This window comes from Pristiophorus japonicus, chromosome 5 (assembly GCF_044704955.1).
Source record: "Pristiophorus japonicus isolate sPriJap1 chromosome 5, sPriJap1.hap1, whole genome shotgun sequence".
Taxonomy (NCBI): Eukaryota; Metazoa; Chordata; class Chondrichthyes; family Pristiophoridae; genus Pristiophorus; species Pristiophorus japonicus.
Genome location: NC_091981.1, coordinates 304,403,193 through 304,423,547, shown reverse-complemented (window position 1 = coordinate 304,423,547; position 20,355 = coordinate 304,403,193). Strand labels below are relative to the sequence as shown.

General features: G+C 46.4%; 1 protein-coding gene across 1 annotated transcript in view; it reads right to left on the bottom strand.

Moving 5' to 3' along the window:
• The window catches only part of LOC139264793 (protein rapunzel-like), a 107,015-nt gene extending 93,953 nt beyond the window's left edge, over positions 1-13,062 (bottom strand). Inside the window, exon 1 of the mRNA XM_070881932.1 lies at positions 12,867-13,062. The gene's annotated coding sequence lies outside the window, so the exon portion shown is untranslated. The remainder of the gene's footprint in view (positions 1-12,866) is intronic.
• Positions 13,063-20,355: the final 7,293 nt, after the last annotated feature.

Genomic DNA, 20,355 nt, shown 5'->3' with positions numbered 1-20,355 from the left:
TTGTGGAGTCACTAATACTGGATCACTCCTGGAGTCGAGAGTATGGAGTCATGAATGCTGGACCAGCCCTGGAACAGAGAGCGTGTGTGGTCACTCATAATGCATCAGTACTGGAGTAGAATGAGTGTGGAGTCACTAATTCTGGATCAGTCCTAGTGTAGAGAGATTGTGGCGTCACTCATACTGGACCAGTCCTGGAGGAGAGAGAGTGTGGAGTCACTAAAACTGGATCAGTCCTGGAATAGAGAGAGTTTGGAATCACTAATACTGGATCAGTCCTGGAGTAGACAGAGTTTGGAGTCACTAATTCTGGATCAGTCCTGGAGTAGAGAGAGTGTGGAATCACTAATACTGGATCAGTCCTGGAGCAGAGAGATTGTGGAGTCACTAAAACTGGATCAGTACTGGAGCAGAGAGATTGTGGAGTCACTAATTCTGGATCAGTCCGAGAGTAGAGAGATTGTGGCGTCACTCATACTGGATCAGTCCTGGAGGAGAGAGAGTGTGGAGTCACTAAAACTGGATCAGTCCTGGAATAGAGAGAGTTTGGAATCACTAATACTGGATCAGTCCTGGAGTTGACAGAGTTTGGAGTCACTAATTCTGGATCAGTCCTGGAGTAGAGAGAATGTGGAATCACTAATACTGGATCAGTCCTGGAGCAGAGAGATTGTGGAGTCACTAAAACTGGATCAGTACTGGAGCAGAGAGATTGTGGAGTCACTAATTCTGGATCAGTCCTAGAGTAGAGAGATTGTGGCGTCAGTCATACTGCATCAGTCCTGGAGGAGAGAGAGTGTGGAGTCACTAATACTGAATCAATCCTGGAGTAGAGAGAGTGTGGAGTCACTAATAGTGGATCCGTCCTGGAGCAGAGAGAGTGGGAAGTCACTAATATTGGATCCGTCCTGGAGCAGAGAGAGTGTGGAGTCACTAATACTGAATCAGACCTTGAACAGAGAGAGTGTGGAGTCACTAATTCTGGATCAGTCCTGGAGTAGAGAGAGTGTAGAGTCACTGATACTGGATCAGTCCTGGAGCAGAAAGATTGTGGAGTCACTAAAACTGGATCAGTCCTGGAATAGAGAGAGTTTGGAATCACTAATACTGGATCAGTCCTGGAGTAGACAGAGTTTGGAGTCACTAATTCTGGATCAGTCCTGGAGTAGAGAGAATGTGGAATCACTAATTCTGGATCAGTCCTGGTGTAGAGTGAGTGTGGAGTCACTCATACTGGATCAAGCCTGGAGCAGAGAGAGTGTGGATTCACTTATACTGGATCTGTCCTGGAGTAGAGAGATTGTGGAGTCACTAATACTTGATCAGTCCTGGAGTAGAGAGAGTGTGGATTCACTAATACTTGATCAGTCCTGGAGTAGAGTGTGGAGTCACTAATACTGGAAAATATCTGAAGCATTGAGAGGTTGGATTCACTAAAACTGGATCAGTCCTGGAGAAGAGAGAATCTCGAGTCACTAATTCTGCATCAGTCCTGGAGTAGAGAGAGTGTGGATTCACTAATACTGGATCAGTCCTGGAGTAGAAATTGTAGAGTCACTAATACCAGATCAGTCCTAAAGTAGAGAGCGTGGATTCACTAATACTGGATCAGTCCTGGAGTAGAGAGATTGCGGAGTCACTAATACAGGATCAGTCCGGGAGTAGAGAGTGTGCGGAGTCACTAATACCTGATCAGTCCTGGAGCAGAGAGAGTGTTAAGTCACTGATATTGGATCAGTCCTGGAGTAGAGAGAGTGTGGAGTCACTAGTACTAGATCAGTCCCGGAGCAGAGAGACAGTGAAGTCACTAATACTGGATCAGTCCTGGAGTGGAGAGTGTGTAGAGTCACTAATACTGGATCAGTTCTGGAGTAGAGAGAGTGTGGAGTCACTAATACTGGATCAGTCCTGGAGCAGAGAGTTTGTGGAGTCACTAATACTGGATCAGCCCTGGAGCAGAGAGATTGTAGAGTCACTAATACTGGATCTGTCCTAGAGCAGAGAGATTGTGGAGTCACCAATACTGGATCAGTCCTGGAGCAGAGTGAGCATGTAGTCACTAATACTGGATCAGTCATGGAATAGAGTGTGGAGCCCCAAATACTGGATCCGTCCTGGAGCAGTGAGTGTGGAGTCAGTAATACTGGATCAGTCCTGGATTAGAGAGAGTACAGACACTATTACTGGATCAGTGCTGGAGTAGAGAGAGTGTGGATTCACTAGTACTGGATCAGTCCTGGTAGAGAGAGAGTGCGGAGTCACTAATGCTGAATCAGTCCTGGAACAGAGAACGCCTGGTGTCACGAATATTGGATCCGTACCGGAGTAGAGAGATTGTGGAGTCACTAATACTGGATCACTCCTGGAGTAGAGAGTATGGAGTCACGAATGCTGGATCAGTCCTGGAACAGAGAGCGTGTGGGGTCACTCATAATGGATCAGTACTGGAGTAGAATGAGTGTGGAGTCACTAATTCTGGATCAGTCCTAGAGTAGAGAGATTGTGGCGTCACTCATACTGGATCAGTCCTGGAGGAGAGAGTGGGTGGAGTCACTAATACTGAATCAATCCTGGAGTAGAGAGAGTGTGGAGTCACTAATAGTAGATCCGTCCTGGAGCAGAGAGATTGTTGAGTCACTAATACTGGATCAGTCCTGGAGTAGAGAGAGTGTGGAGTCACTAATACTTGATCAGTCCTGGAGTAGAGTGTGGAGTCACTCATACTGGAAAATATCTGAAGGATTGAGAGGGTGGATTCACTAAAACTGGATCAGTCCTGGAGAAGAGAGAGTCTCGAGTCACTAATTCTGCATCAGTCCTGGAGCAGAGAGAGTGTGGATTCACTCATACTGGATCAGTCCTGGAGTAGAAATTGTAGAGTCACTAATACCGGATCAGTCCTAAAGTAGAGAGCGTGAATTCACTAATACTGGATCAGTTCTGGAGTAGAGAGAGTGTGGAGTCACTAATACTGGATCAGTTCTGGAGTAGAGAGACTGTGAAGTCACTAATACTGGATCAGTCCTGGAGTGGAGAGAGTGCAGAGTCACTAATACTGGATCAGTTCTGGAGTAGAGAGAGTGTGGAGTCACTAATACAGGATCAGTCTTGGAGCAGAGAGTTTGTGGAGTCACTAATACTGGATCAGCCCTGGAGCAGAGAGATTGTGGAGTCACGAATACTGGATCTGTCCCAGAGCAGAGAGATTGTGGAGTCACCAATACTGGATCAGTCCTGGAGCAGAGTGAGCATGTAGTCACTAATACTGGATCAGTCATGGAATAGAGTGTGGAGCCCCGAATACTGGATCCGCCCTGGAGCAGTGAGTGTGGAGTCAGTAATACTGGATCAGTCCTGGATTAGAGAGAGTACAGACACTAATACTGGATCAGTGCTGGAGTAGAGAGAGTGTGGATTCACTAATGCTGAATCAGTCCTGGAACAGAGAACGCCTGGTGTCACGAATATTGGGTCCGTACCGGAGTAGAGAGATTGTGGAGTCACTAATACTGGATCACTCCTGGAGTCGAGAGTATGGAGTCATGAATGCTGGACCAGTCCTGGAACAGAGAGCGTGTGTGGTCACTCATAATGGATCAGTACTGGAGTAGAATGAATGTGGAGTCACTAATTCTGGATCAGTCCTAGTGTAGAGAGATTGTGGCGTCACTCATACTGGATCAGTCCTGGAGGAGAGAGAGTGTGGAGTCACTGATACTGAATCAATCCTGGAGTAGAGAGAGTGTGGAGTCACTAATAGTGGATCCGTCCTGGAGCAGAGAGAGTGTGAAGTCACTAATACTGGATCCGTCCTGGAGCAGAGAGAGTGTGCAGTCACTAATACTGGATCAGACCTTGAACAGAGAGAGTATGGAATCACTAATTCTGGATCAGTCCTGGAGTAGAGAGAGTGTTGAGTCACTGATACTGGATCAGTCCTGGAGCAGAGAGATTGTGGAGTCACTAAAACTGGATCAGTCCTGGAGTAGAGAGAGTTTGGAGTCACTACTACTGGATCAGTCCTGGAGTAGAGAGAGTTTGGAGTCACTAATTCTGGATCAGTTTTGGAGTAGAGAGAGTGTGGAATCACTAATTCTGCATCAGTCCTGGAGCAGAGAATGTGGATTCACTCATACTGGATCAGTCCTGGAGTAGAAATTGTAGAGTCACTAATAGCGGATCAGTCCTAAAGTAGAGAGCGTGGATTCACTAATACTGGATCAGTCCTGGAGTAGAGAGATTGCGGAGTCACTAATACTGGATCAGTCCGGGAGTAGAGAGAGTGCGGAGTCACTAATACTTGATCAGTCCTGGAGCAGAGAGAGTGTGGAGTCACTAATACTGGATCAGTCCTGGAGCAGAGAGTTTGTGGAGTCACTGATACTGGATCAGCCCTGGAGCAGAGAGATTGTGGAGTCACTAATATTGGATCTGTCCTAGAGCAGAGAGATTGTGGAGTCACCAATACTGGATCAGTCCTGGAGCAGAGTGAGTGTGGAGTCACTAATACTGGATCAGTCATCGAACAGAGAGAGTCTGGAGTCACTAATACTGGATCAGTCCTGGAGCAGAGTGAGCATGTAGTCACTAATACTAGATCAGTCATGGAATAGAGTGTGGAGCCCCGAATACTGCATCCGTCCTGGAGCAGTGAGTGTGGAGTCAGTAATACTGGATCAGTCCTGGAGCAGTGAGTGTGGAGTCAGTAATACTGGATCAGTCCTGGATTAGAGAGAGTACAGACACTAATACTGGATCAGTGCTGGAGTAGAGAGAGTGTGGATTCACTAGTACTGGATCAGTCCTGGTAGAGAGAGAGTGCGGAGTCACTAATGCTGAATCAGTCCTGGAACAGAGAACGCCTGGTGCCACGAATATTGGGTCCGTACCGGAGTAGAGAGATTGTGGAGTCACTAATACTGGATCACTCCTGGAGTCGAGAGTATGGAGTCATGAATGCTGGACCAGTCCTGGAACAGAGAGCGTGTGGGGTCACTCATAATGGCTCAGTACTGGAGTAGAATGAGTGTGGAGTCACTAATTCTGGATCAGTCCTAGTTTAGAGAAATTGTGGCGTCACTCATACTGGATCAGTCCTGCAGGAGAGAGAGTGTGGAGTCACTAATACTGAATCAATTCTGGAGTAGAGAGAGTGTGGAGTCACTAATAGTGGATCCGTCCTGGAGCAGAGAGAGTGTGAAGTCACTAATACTGGATCCGTCCTGGAGCAGAGAGAGTGTGGAGTCACTAATACTGGATCAGACCTTGAACAGCGAGAGTATGGAGTCACTAATTCTGGATCAGTCCTGGAGTAGAGAGAGTGTTGAGTCACTGATACTGGATCAGTCCTGGAGCAGAGAGATTGTGGAGTCACTAAAACTGGATCAGTCCTGGAGTAGAGAGAGTTTGGAGTCACTAATTCTGGATCAGTTTTGGAGTAGAGAGAGTGTGGAATCACTAATTCTGCATCAGTCCTGGAGCAGAGAATGTGGATTCACTCATACTGGATCAGTCCTGGAGTAGAAATTGTAGAGTCACTAATAGCGGATCAGTCCTAAAGTAGAGAACGTGGATTCACTAATACTGGATCAGTCCTGGAGTAGAGAGATTGCGGAGTCACTAATACTGGATCAGTCCGGGAGTAGAGTGCGGAGTCACTAATACTTGATCAGTCCTGGAGCAGAGAGAGTGTGGAGTCACTAATACTGGATCAGTCGTGGAGCAGAGTGATTGTGGAGTCACTAATACTGGATCAGTCCTGGAGCAGAGAGATTGTGGCGTCACTAATTCTGGATCAGTCCTAGAGTAGAGAGATTGTGGCGTCATTCATACTGGATCAGTCCTGGAGGAGAGAGAGTGTGGAGTCACTAATACTGAATCAATCCTGGAGTAGAGAGAGTGTGGAGTCACTAATAGTGGATCCGTCCTGGAGCAGAGAGAGTGGGAAGTCACTAATATTGGATCCGTCCTGGAGCAGAGAGAGTGTGAAGTCACTAATACTGGATCCGTCCTGGAGCAGAGAGAGTGTGGAGTCACTAATACTGGATCAGACCTTGAACAGAGAGAGTATGGAATCACTAATTCTGGATCAGTCCTGGAGTAGAGAGAGTGTTGAGTCACTGATACTGGATCAGTCCTGGAGCAGAGAGATTGTGGAGTCACTAAAACTGGATCAGTCCTGGAGTAGAGAGAGTTTGGAGTCACTAATTCTGGATCAGTTTTGGAGTAGAGAGAGTGTGGAATCACTAATTCTGCATCAGTCCTGGAGCAGAGAGATTGTGGAGTCACTAAAACTGGATCAGTCCTGGAGTAGAGAGAGTTTGGAGTCACTAATTCTGGATCAGTTTTGGAGTAGAGAGAGTGTTGAGTCACTGATACTGGATCAGTCCTGGAGCAGAGAGATTGTGGAGTCACTAAAACTGGATCAGTCCTGGAGTAGAGAGAGTTTGGAGTCACTAATTCTGGATCAGTTTTGGAGTAGAGAGAGTGTGGATTCACTCATACTGGATCAGTCCTGGAGTAGAAATTGTAGAGTCACTAATAGCGGATCAGTCCTAAAGTAGAGAGCGTGGATTCACTAATACTGGATCAGTCCTGGAGTAGAGAGATTGCGGAGTCACTAATACTGGATCAGTCCGGGAGTAGAGAGAGTGCGGAGTCACTAATACTTGATCAGTCCTGGAGCAGATAGAGTGTGGAGTCACTCATACTGGATCAGTCCTGGAGCAGAGAGTTTGTGGAGTCACTAATACTGGATCAGCCCTGGAGCAGAGAGATTGTGGAGTCACTAATACTGGATCTGTCCTAGAGCAGAGAGAGTGTGGAGTCACCAATACTGGATCAGTCATAGAACAGAGAGAGTCTGGAGTCACTAATACTGGATCAGTCCTGGAGCAGAGTGAGCATGTAGTCACTAATACTAGATCAGTCATGGAATAGAGTGTGGAGCCCCGAATACTGGATCCGTCCTGGAGCAGTGAGTGTGGAGTCAGTAATACTGAATCCGTCCTGGAGCAGTGAGTGTGGAGTCAGTAATACTGGATCAGTCCTGGATTAGAGAGAGTACAGACACTAATACTGGATCAGTGCTGGAGTAGAGAGAGTGTGGATTCACTAGTACTGGATCAGTCCTGGTAGAGAGAGAGTGCGGAGTCACTAATGCTGAATCAGTCCTGGAACAGAGAACGCCTGGTGCCACGAATATTGGGTCCGTACCGGAGTAGAGAGATTGTGGAGTCACTAATACTGGATCACTCCTGGAGTCGAGAGTATGGAGTCATGAATGCTGGACCAGTCCTGGAACAGAGAGCGTGTGGGGTCACTCATAATGGCTCAGTACTGGAGTAGAATGAGTGTGGAGTCACTAATTCTGGATCAGTCCTAGTTTAGAGAGATTGTGGCATCACTCATACTGGATCAGTCCTGCAGGAGAGAGAGTGTGGAGTCACTAATACTGAATCAATCCTGGAGTAGAGAGAGTGTGGAGTCACTAATAGTGGATCCGTCCTGGAGCAGAGAGAGTGTGAAGTCACGAATACTGGATCCGTCCTGGAGCAGAGAGAGTGTGGAGTCACTAATACTGGATCAGACCTTGAACAGAGAGAGTATGGAGTCACTAATTCTGGATCAGTCCTGGAGTAGAGAGAGTGTTGAGTCACTGATACTGGATCAGTCCTGGAGCAGAGAGAGTGTGGAGTCACTAATACTGAATCAATCCTGGAGTAGAGAGAGTGTGGAGTCACTAATAGTGGATCCGTCCTGGAGCAGAGAGAGTGTGAAGTCACTAATACTGGATCCGTCCTGGAGCAGAGAGAGTGTGGAGTCACTAATACTGGATCAGACCTTGAACAGAGAGAGTATGGAGTCACTAATTCTGGATCAGTCCTGGAGTAGAGAGAGTGTTGAGTCACTGATACTGGATCAGTCCTGGAGCAGAGAGATTGTGGAGTCACTAAAACTGGATCAGTCCTGGAGTAGAGAGAGTTTGGAGTCACTAATTCTGGATCAGTTTTGGAGTAGAGAGAGTGTGGAATCACTAATTCTGCATCAGTCCTGGAGCAGAGAGATTGTGGAGTCACTAAAACTGGATCAGTCCTGGAGTAGAGAGAGTTTGGAGTCACTAATTCTGGATCAGTTTTGGAGTAGAGAGAGTGTTGAGTCACTGATACTGGATCAGTCCTGGAGCAGAGAGATTGTGGAGTCACTAAAACTGGATCAGTCCTGGAGTAGAGAGAGTTTGGAGTCACTAATTCTGGATCAGTTTTGGAGTAGAGAGAGTGTGGATTCACTCATACTGGATCAGTCCTGGAGTAGAAATTGTAGAGTCACTAATAGCGGATCAGTCCTAAAGTAGAGAGCGTGGATTCACTAATACTGGATCAGTCCTGGAGTAGAGAGATTGCGGAGTCACTAATACTGGATCAGTCCGGGAGTAGAGAGAGTGCGGAGTCACTAATACTTGATCAGTCCTGGAGCAGATAGAGTGTGGAGTCACTCATACTGGATCAGTCCTGGAGCAGAGAGTTTGTGGAGTCACTAATACTGGATCAGCCCTGGAGCAGAGAGATTGTGGAGTCACTAATACTGGATCTGTCCTTGAGCAGAGAGAGTGTGGAGTCACCAATACTGGATCAGTCATAGAACAGAGAGAGTCTGGAGTCACTAATACTGGATCAGTCCTGGAGCAGAGTGAGCATGTAGTCACTAATACTAGATCAGTCATGGAATAGAGTGTGGAGCCCCGAATACTGGATCCGTCCTGGAGCAGTGAGTGTGGAGTCAGTAATACTGAATCCGTCCTGGAGCAGTGAGTGTGGAGTCAGTAATACTGGATCAGTCCTGGATTAGAGAGAGTACAGACACTAATACTGGATCAGTGCTGGAGTAGAGAGAGTGTGGATTCACTAGTACTGGATCAGTCCTGGTAGAGAGAGAGTGCGGAGTCACTAATGCTGAATCAGTCCTGGAACAGAGAACGCGTGGTGCCACGAATATTGAGTCCGCACCGGAGTAGAGAGATTGTGGTGTCACTAATACTGGATCACTCCTGGAGTCGAGAGTATGGAGTCATGAATGCTGGACCAGTCCTGGAACAGAGAGCGTGTGGGGTCACTCATAATGGCTCAGTACAGGAGTAGAATGAGTGTGGAGTCATTAATTCTGGATCAGTCCTAGTTTAGAGAGATTGTGGCGTCACTCATACTGGATCAGTTCTGCAGGAGAGAGAGTGTGGAGTCACTAATACTGAATCAATCCTGGAGTAGAGAGAGTGTGGAGTCACTAATAGTGGATCCGTCCTGGAGCAGAGAGAGTGTGAAGTCACTAATACTGGATCCGTCCTGGAGTAGAGAGAGTTTGGAGTCACTAATACTGGATCAGTCCTGGAGTGGAGAGAGTTTGGAGTCACTAATTCTGGATCAGTCCTGGAGTAGAGAGAGTGTGGAATCACTAATTCTGGATCAGTCCTGGAGTAGAGAGAGTGTGGATTCACTAATACTGGATCAAGCCTGGAGCAGAGAGAGTGTGGATTCACTAATACTGGATCTATCCTGGAGTAGAGAGATTTTGGAGTCACTAATACTGGAACTGTCCTGGAGTAGAGAGAGTGTGGATTCACTAATACTTGATCAGTCCTGGAGTAGAGTGTGGAGTCACTCATACTGGAAAATATCTGAAGCATTGAGAGGGTGGATTCACTAAAACTGGATCAGTCCTGGAGAAGAGAGAGTCTCGAGTCACTAATTCTGCATCAGTCCTGGAGTAGAGAGAGTGTGGATTCACTAATACTGGATCAGTCCTGGAGTAGAAATTGTAGAGTCACTAATACCGGATCAGTCCTAAAGTAGAGAGTGTGGATTCACTCATACTGGATCAGTCCTGGAGTAGAGAGATTGCGGAGTCACTCATACGGGATCAATCCGGGAGTAGAGAGAGTGCGGAGTCACTAATACCTGATCAGTCCTGGAGCAGAGAGAGTGTTAAGTCACTGATATTGGATCAGTCCTGAAGTAGAGAGACTGTGGCGTAACTAATACTGGATCAATCCTGGAGTAGAGAAGATGTGGAGTCACTAATACTGGATCAGTCCTGAGTAGAAAAAGTGTGGAGTCACTAATACTGGATCAGTCTTGGAACAGTGAGTGTGGAGTTACTAATTCTGGATCAGTCCTGGAGTAGAGAGAGAGTGGAGTCACTTTTTCTGGTACAGTCCTGGAGTAGACTGATGTATCACTTGGCAGATGATACAATAATTGTCTGTGTGGTTGAGAATGAAGAAGAAAGTTGTAAACTGCGGGAGAATATCCCGTCAGTGGTCAGGGGGACAGAACAGTGGCAAATGGAATTCAATCCGAATAAATAGGAGACTGTGCATTTGGGAGGTCTAACAAGGGAAGGGAAGACACATCAAATGTTGGGACACTGAGAGGTATAGTGCAACAGAAGTGTTGGACTAACAAATCTAGAGCCCGTTGGATGTTTAGGGACATACAGGGTAGGATAAAGTAAAAAAGGGAAGCTGATAACAGATACCGAGTGCTAAATACTGCAGAATCTCTCGAGGAGTACAGAAAGTCCAGGGATGAAAAATTCTTGCCAAATAAAATCAAGTAAAATATATTAAGTGCAAGAGATAACTAAAAGGGCAGGGCCTATTCGAGACCATGAGGGTAATCTGTGTGTGGAGACGGAAGATGTGGGTATGGTCCTTAATGAATACTTTGCGTCTGTTTTCACTAAAGAGAGGAGTGATGCTGAAATTGCTTCCAGGGAGGAGGAGTGTGAAATATTAGATGAAATAAATATAGTAAGAGAGGAAGTATTAAGGTTTGACAGTGGATAAATCCCCAGGCCCAGATGAAATGTATTCCTGCCTGTTAAGAGAAGCAAAAGAGGAAATAGCAGAGGCTCTAACCATCATTTTCCAGTCCTCTCTGGCTACAGGCGTGGTGCTGAAGGACTGGAGGACAGCTAACGTGGTACACTTGATTAAAAATGGAGAAAGGGATAGACTGAGTAATTACAGGCCAGTCAGCTAACCTCGGTGTGGTAAAATTATTGGAACAAATTCTAATTGACAGGATAAATCTTCATTTAGAAAGACATGGATTAATCAAGGACAGACAGCATGAATTTGTGAAGGAAAGTTGTGTCTGACGAGCTTGATTGAATTTCTCGAGGAGGTAACCAGGAGGGTCGATGAGGGCAGTGCGTATATGGACTTTAGCAAAGCTTTTGATAAGGTCCCACATGGCAGACTGGTCATGAAAGTAAAAGCCCATGGGATCCAGGGCAAAGTGGCAAGTTGGATCCAAAATTGTCTCAGAGGCAGGAAGCAAAGGGTTGTGGTTGATGGGTGTTTTTGTGATTGTAAGGCTGTATCCAGTGGGGTTCCGCAGGGCTCAGTACTGGGTCCCTTGCTTTTTGTGGCATTTATCAATGATTAATACTTGAATATAGGGGGTATGATTAAGAAGTTTGCAAATTATACAATAATTGGCTGTGTGGTTGATAATGAAGAAGAAAGCTGCAGACTGCAGGAAGGTATCAATGAACTGGTCAGGTGGGCAGAACAGTGGCAAATGGAATTCAATTGGGAGAAGTGTGAGGTAATACAAATGGGGAAGGCAAACAGGCAACGGAATACACATTAAATGGTAGGACACTGAGAAGTATAGAGGAACAGAGGGACCTGGGACTGCATGTCCACAGATCCCTGAAGGTAGCAGGCCAGGTAGATAAGGTGATTAAGAAGACATACGGAATACATGCCTTTATTAGCGAGGCATATAATACAAGAGCAGGGAGGTTATGCTTGAACTGTATAAAACACTGGTTAGGTCACAGCTGGAGTACTGCGTGCAGTTCTGGTCACCATGTTACAGGAAAGATGTGATTGCATTGGAGAGGGTACAGAGGAGATTTACAAAATTGTTGCCTGGACTGGAGAATTTTAACAATTATGAGAGATTGGATAGGCTGAGCGGGGACCGTATTGAGGTGTATAAAATTATGAGGGGTCTGGGTAGAGTGGATCAGACGGAATATTTCCCTTAGCAGAGAGGTCAACAACCCGGGGCTACATACTTAAGTTTAAATCGGGGGAGGTTTAGAGGGGATTTGAAGGGAAATGTCTTCACCCAGAGGGTGGTGAGGGTCTGGAACTCACTGCCTGAAAGGGTGGTAGAGACAGAAACCCTCACCACATTTAAACAGTACCTGGATGTGCATCTGAAGTGCTGTAACCTGCAGGGCTACGGACCGAGAGCTGGAAAGTGGGATTAGGCTGGGTAGCTCTTGGGCGGCCGGTGCGGACACGATGGGCCGAAAATGTTGCATGTGCTTAAATTTGTATGAGTCAATGATTCAGTAAGATCACCTCTCATTCTTCTAAATTCCAATGAGTATAGGCCAAACCTGCTAAAACTTTCCTCATAAGATAACCCCTTCATCTCCGAGAAATCAACCTGGTCAACCTTCTCTGTACAGCCGCCAATGCAAGTATATCCCTCCTTAAATACAAAGACCAAAACTGTACGCAGTACTCCAGGTGTGGCCTCACCAATACCCTGTACCGTTGTAGCAGAAACCCTCTGCTTTTATACTCTATCCCCCTTGCAATAAAGGCAAACATTCCATTTGCTCTACTGATTATTACTGTACCTGCATACTAACTTTTTGTGCTCCACATACAAGGATACCCAGATCCCTCTGATCCTCAGCATTCTGTTATCTCTCTCCATTTATATAATATTTTATTTTCCTATTCTTGCGACCAAAGTGGATAACCTCACATTTCCCACATTATACCGTGTAACCGATTGATCGCGATCGAGGAACAAGAGCGATTGAAAGGAGTTGGACTTCACCTGTCTGCCGTTGGACGCACTGCTCTGTCCTGGGGAAGGTCAGCACGGATCCGGCTCTCGCTCTGCTCCGGCTCCGAGTCTCTCTTGCTCTGCTCCGGCTCCGAGTCTCTCTCTCTCTCTGCTCCGGCTCCAGTCTCTCTCTCTCTGCTCCGGCTCCGGGTTCTGTGACCTCTCTCGCTCTGAGCTGAGCCTTTTCTAGCACAGAGACCCCGCCCTGACATTTAAACAATGATCCTGTCAGCAGCTTCCATTCCAGGTAACTCAGTGACAGGAGGTGGAGCCGTACCAGAGAAATATTTGCCGAAAGCAAGAATCAATAGCAGCCCCAGTCTGCACCAAACCTTGACGTAAACCCTAAACCAAACCAGACTCTAACCCTAATCCGCACAATAACCAGCAAAGCCCGGAGCCCAACATAACCCCTCAACTCTAATCCCAAACCGAACTTAAAAACACACACAAACCCAACCACAACTCCAAGTACACCCTAAACCCAACTCCAACACCAAATACACCACTAAACACAACTCCAACCCCAAATCTACCCCTATTTTCTATTGCCCGAGTTGACTGTATTGCCACAGTTGACGATATTGCCCCATTTAAATCTATTGACCCAGTTGACTGCATTGCCCCAATTGACTGCATTGCCCCAATTTACTGTATTGCCCCAGTTGACTTTATTAACCTAGTTAACTCTATTACCCAAGCTGATTGTATTACCCCAGTTGATTGTATTACCCGAGTTGACTGTATTTCCCCAGTTGACTCTATTGCTCCAGTTGACTCTATTGCCCCAGTTGACTCTATTTCCCCAGTTGACTGCATTGCCCCAATTGACTGCATTGCCCCAATTGACTTTATTGCCCCAATTGACTCCATTGCCCCAGTTGACTGTATTGCTTCCAGTTGAATGTGTTGCTCCCAGTTGAGTGTATTGCCCCAGTTGTCCGAATTGCTCCAGTTGACTTTATTGCCTCAGTTGCATGCATTGTCCCAGTTGACTGTATTACCCCAGTTGACTCTATTACCCCAGGTGACTCTATTACCCCAGGTGGCTATATTTCCCCAGGTGACTGTATTACCCCAGTTGACTGTATAACCTCAGTTGACTGTATTGTCCCATTTGACTGTATTGTCCCAGTTGACAGTGTTGCAACAGTTGACTGTATTGCCCAACTTGACTGCATTTTCCCAGATGACTGTATTGCATGAGATGCCTCTCTTGCCCCAGTTGACTGTATTGCCCCAGTTGACTGTATTGCCCCAGTTGACTCTATTGCCCCAGTTGACTGTATTGCCCCAGTTGACTCTATTGCCCTAGTTGACTTATTGCCCCAGTTGACTCGATTGCCCCAGTTGACTGCATTGCCCCAATTGACTGCATTGCCCCAGTTGACTGTATTGCCCCAGTTGACTGTATTGCGACAGTTGACTGTATTGCCCCAGTTGACTCTATTGCACCAGTTGACTCTATTGCCCTAGTTGACTCTATTGCCCCAGTTGACTGTATTGCCCCAGTTGACTGTATTGCGACAGTTGACTGTATTGCCCCAGTTGACTCTATTGCTCCAGTTGACTCTATTGCCCTAGTTGACTCTATTGCCCCAGTTGACTCTATTGCCCAAGTTGAATGAATTGCCCCAATTGACTGCATTGCCCCCGTTGACTGTATTGCCCCAGTTGACTCTATTGCCTCAGTTGACTCTATTGCTCCAGTTGACTCTATTGACCGGGTTGACTGCATTGCCCCAATAGACTGCATTGCCCCAATTGACTTTATTGCCCCAATTGACTCCATTGCCCTAGTTGACTGTATTGCTTCCAGTTGAATGTGTTGCTCCCAGTTGAGTGTATTGCCCCATTTGTCCGAATTGCTCCAGTTGACTTTATTGCCTCAGTTGCATGCATTGTCCTAGTTGACTGTATTACCCCAGTTGACTGCATTACCCTAGTTGACTCTATTACCCCAGGTGACTCTATTACCCCAGATGACTAATTTTCTCTATTTGACAGTATTGCCCCAGTTGACTGCATTGCCCCACTTGACTGCATTGCCCCAGTTGACTGCATTGCCCCAATAGACTGCATTGCCCCAATTGACTTTATTGTCCCAATTGAATCCATTGCCCCAGTTGACTGTATTGCTTCCAGTTGAATGTGTTGCTCCCAGTTGAGTGTATTGCCCCAGTTGTCCGAATTGCTCCAGTTGAGTTTATTGCCTCAGTTGCATGCGTTGTCCCAGTTGACTGTATTACCCCAGTTGACTGTATTACCCCAGTTGACTCTATTAACCCAGGTGACTCTATTACCCCAGGTGATTATATTTCCCTAGTTGACTGCATTGCCCCACTTGACTGCATTGCCCCAGTTGACTGCATTGCCCCAGTTGACTGTAATGCCCCAGTTGACTGTATTGCCCCAGTTGACTCTATTGCCACAGTTGACTATAATGCCCCAGTTGATTGTATTATCCCAGTTGATTGTATTTCCCCAGTTGACTGTATTTCCCCAGTTGACTGTATTGCCCCAGTTGACTGTATTGCCACAGTTGACTCTATTGCCCCAGTTGACTCTATTGCCACAGTTGACTATAATGCCCCAGTTGATTGTATTATCCCAGTTGATTGTATTTCCCCAGTTGACTGTATTGCCCCAGTTGACTGCATTGCCCCAATTGACTGTATTGCCCCAGTTGACTGTATTGTCCCAGTTCACTCTATTGCACCAGTTGACTCTATTGCCCGAGTTGACATATTTCGCCAGTTGACTCGATTGCCCCAGTTGACTGCATTGCTCCAAATGACTGCATTGCCCCAGTTGACTGCATTGCTCCAGTTGACTGTATTGCCACAGTTGACTGTATTGCCCCACTTGAGTGCATTGCCCCAGTTGACTGCATTGCCCCAGTTGACTGCATTGCCCCACTTGACTGCATTGCCCCCGTTGACTGTATTGCCCCAGTTGACTCTATTGCCCCAGTTGACTCCATTGCTCCAGTTGACTCTATTGACCAAGTTGACTGCATTGCCCCAATTGACTGCATTGCCACAATTTACTGTATTGCCCCAGTTGACTTTATTAACCTAGTTAACTCTATTACCCAAGCTGATTGTATTACCCCAGTTGATTGTATTACCCCAGTTGACTGTATTTCACCAGTTGACTGTATTTCCCCAGTTGACTGTCTTGCCCCAGTTGACTGTTTTGCCCCAGATGACTGTGTTGCCCCAGTTGACTCTATTGCCCCAGTTGACTCTATTTCCCCAGTTGACTGCATTGCCCCAATAGACTGCATTGCCCCAATTGACTTTATTGTCCCAATTGACTCCATTGCCCCAGTTGACTGTATTGCTTCCAGTTGAATGTGTTGCTCCCAGTTGAGTGTATTGCCCCAGTTGTCCGAATTGCTCCAGTTGACTTTATTGCCTCAGTTGCATGCATTGCCCCAGTTGACTGTATTACCCCAGTTGACTGTATTACCCCAGTTGACTCTATTAACCCAGGTGACTCTATTACCCCAGGTGACTATATTTCCCCAGTTGACTGCATTGCCCCACTTGACTGAATTGCCCCAGTTGACTGCATTGCCCCAGTTGACTCTATTGCCCCAGTTGACTGTATTGCCCCAGTTGACTCTATTGCCACAGTTGACTATAATGCCACAGTTGATTGTATTATCCCAGTTGATTGTATTTCCCCAGTTGACTGTATTGCCCCAGTTGACTGTATTGCCCCAGATGATTGTGTTGCCCCAGTTGACTCTATTGCCCCAGTTGACTCTATTGCTCCAGTTGACTCTATTTCCCCAGTTGACTGTATTGCCCCAATAGACTGCATTTCCCCGATTGACTTTATTGCCCCAATTGACTCCATTGCCCCAGTTGACTGTATTGCTTCCAGTTGAATGTGTTGCTCCCAGTTGAGTGTATTGCCCCAGTTGTCCGAATTGCTCCAGTTGACTTTATTGCCTCAGTTGCATGCATTGTCCCAGTTGACTGTATTACCCCAGTTGACTGTATTGCCCCAGTTGACTGTATTGCCCCAATTGACTGCATTGCCCCAGTTGACTGCATTGCCCCAATAGACTGCATTGCCCCAATTGACTTTATTGCCCCAATTGACTCCATTGCCCCAGTTGACTATAATGCCCCAGTTGATTGTATTATCCCAGTTGATTGTATTTCCCCAGTTGACTGTATTGCCCCAGTTGACTGTATTGCCCCAGTTGACTGTATTGCCACAGTTGACTATAATGCCCCAGTTGATTGTATTGCCGCAGTTGACTATAATGCCCCAGTTGATTGTATTATCCCAGTTGATTGTATTTCCCCAGTTGACTGTATTGCTTCCAGTTGAATGTGTTGCTCCCAGTTGAGTGTATTGCCCCAGTTGTCCGAATTGCTCCAGTTGACTTTATTGCCTCAGTTGCATACATTGTCCCAGTTGACTGTATTACCCCAGTTGACTCTATTAACCCAGGTGACTCTATTGCCCCAGGTGACTATATTTCCCTAGTTGACTGCATTGCCCCACTTGACTGCATTGCCCCAGTTGACTGCATTGCCCCAGTTGACTGTATTGCTCCAGTTGACTGCATTGCCCCAGTTGACTCTATTGCCAAAGTTGACTATAATGCCCCAGTTGATTGTATTATCCCAGTTGATTGTATTTCCCCAGTTGACTGTATTGCCCCAGTTGACTGTATTGCCCCAGTTGACTGTATTGCCACAGTTGACTCTATTGCCCCAGTTGAATGAATTGCCCCAATTGACTGCATTGCCCCCGTTGACTGTATTGCCCCAGTTGATTCTATTGCCCCAGTTGACTCTATTGCTCCAGTTGTCGCAATTGACCGAGTTGACTGCATTGCCCCAATTGACTGCATTGCCCAAATTTACTGTATTGCCCCAGTTGACTTTATTAACCTAGTTAACTCTATTACCCAAGCTGATTGTATTACCCCAGTTGATTGTATTACCCCAGTTGACTGTATTTCACCAGTTTACTGTATTTCCCCAGTTGACTGTATTGCCCCAGTTGACTGTTTTGCCCCAGATGACTGTGTTGCCCCAGTTGACTCTATTTCCCCAGTTGACTCTACTTCCCCAGTTGATTGCATTGCCCCAATAGACTGCATTGCCCCAATTGACTTTATTGCCCCAATTGACTCCATTGCCCCAGTTGACTGTATTGCTTCCAGTTGAATGTGTTGCTCCCAGTTGAGTGTATTGCCCCAGTTGTCCGAATTGCTCCAGTTGACTTTATTGCCTCAGTTGCATGCATTGCCCCAGTTGACTGTATTACCCCAGTTGACTGTATTACCCCAGTTGACTCTATTAACCCAGGTGACTCTATTACCCCAGGTGACTATATTTCCCCAGTTGACTGCATTGCCCCACTTGACTGAATTGCCCCAGTTGACTGCATTGCCCCAGTTGACTCTATTGCCCCAGTTGACTGTATTGCCCCAGTTGACTCTATTGCCACAGTTGACTATAATGCCACAGTTGATTGTATTATCCCAGTTGATTGTATTTCCCCAGTTGACTGTATTGCCCCAGTTGACTGTATTGCCCCAGATGATTGTGTTGCCCCAGTTGACTCTATTGCCCCAGTTGACTCTATTGCTCCAGTTGACTCTATTTCCCCAGTTGACTGTATTGCCCCAATAGACTGCATTTCCCCGATTGACTTTATTGCCCCAATTGACTCCATTGCCCCAGTTGACTGTATTGCTTCCAGTTGAATGTGTTGCTCCCAGTTGAGTGTATTGCCCCAGTTGTCCGAATTGCTCCAGTTGACTTTATTGCCTCAGTTGCATGCATTGTCCCAGTTGACTGTATTACCCCAGTTGACTGTATTGCCCCAGTTGACTGTATTGCCCCAATTGACTGCATTGCCCCAGTTGACTGCATTGCCCCAATAGACTGCATTGCCCCAATTGACTTTATTGCCCCAATTGACTCCATTGCCCCAGTTGACTATAATGCCCCAGTTGATTGTATTATCCCAGTTGATTGTATTTCCCCAGTTGACTGTATTGCCCCAGTTGACTGTATTGCCCCAGTTGACTGTATTGCCACAGTTGACTATAATGCCCCAGTTGATTGTATTGCCGCAGTTGACTATAATGCCCCAGTTGATTGTATTATCCCAGTTGATTGTATTTCCCCAGTTGACTGTATTGCTTCCAGTTGAATGTGTTGCTCCCAGTTGAGTGTATTGCCCCAGTTGTCCGAATTGCTCCAGTTGACTTTATTGCCTCAGTTGCATACATTGTCCCAGTTGACTGTATTACCCCAGTTGACTCTATTAACCCAGGTGACTCTATTGCCCCAGGTGACTATATTTCCCTAGTTGACTGCATTGCCCCACTTGACTGCATTGCCCCAGTTGACTGCATTGCCCCAGTTGACTGTATTGCTCCAGTTGACTGCATTGCCCCAGTTGACTCTATTGCCACAGTTGACTATAATGCCCCAGTTGATTGTATTATCCCAGTTGATTGTATTTCCCCAGTTGACTGTATTGCCCCAGTTGACTGTATTGCCCCAGTTGACTGTATTGCCACAGTTGACTCTATTGCCCCAGTTGAATGAATTGCCCCAATTGACTGCATTGCCCCCGTTGACTGTATTGCCCCAGTTGATTCTATTGCCCCAGTTGACTCTATTGCTCCAGTTGTCGCAATTGACCGAGTTGACTGCATTGCCCCAATTGACTGCATTGCCCAAATTTACTGTATTGCCCCAGTTGACTTTATTAACCTAGTTAACTCTATTACCCAAGCTGATTGTATTACCCCAGTTGATTGTATTACCCCAGTTGACTGTATTTCACCAGTTTACTGTATTTCCCCAGTTGACTGTATTGCCCCAGTTGACTGTTTTGCCCCAGATGACTGTGTTGCCCCAGTTGACTCTATTTCCCCAGTTGACTCTACTTCCCCAGTTGATTGCATTGCCCCAATAGACTGCATTGCCCCAATTGACTTTATTGCCCCAATTGTCTCCATTGCACCAGTTGACTGTATTGCTTCCAGTTGAATGTGTTGCTCCCAGTTGAGTGTATTGCCCCAATTGTCCGAATTGCTCCTGTTGACTTTATTGCCTCAGTTGCATGCATTGTCCCAGTTGACTGTATTACCCCAGTTGACTGCATTGCCCCAGTTGATTGAATTGCCCAAGTTGACTGTATTGCCCCAGTTGACTGTATTGCCCCAGTTGACTCTATTGCCACAGTTGACTATAATGCCCCAGTTGATTGTATTATCACAGTTGATTGTATTTCCCCAGTTGACTGTATTGCCCCAGTTGACTGTATTGCCACAGTTGACTCTATTGCCCCAGATGACGGTGTTGCCCCAGTTGACTCTGTTACCCCAGTTGACTCTATTTCCCCAGTTGACTGCATTGCCCCAATAGACTGCATTGCCCCAATTGACTTTTTTGCCCCAGTTGTCTCCATTGCCCCAGTTGACTGTATT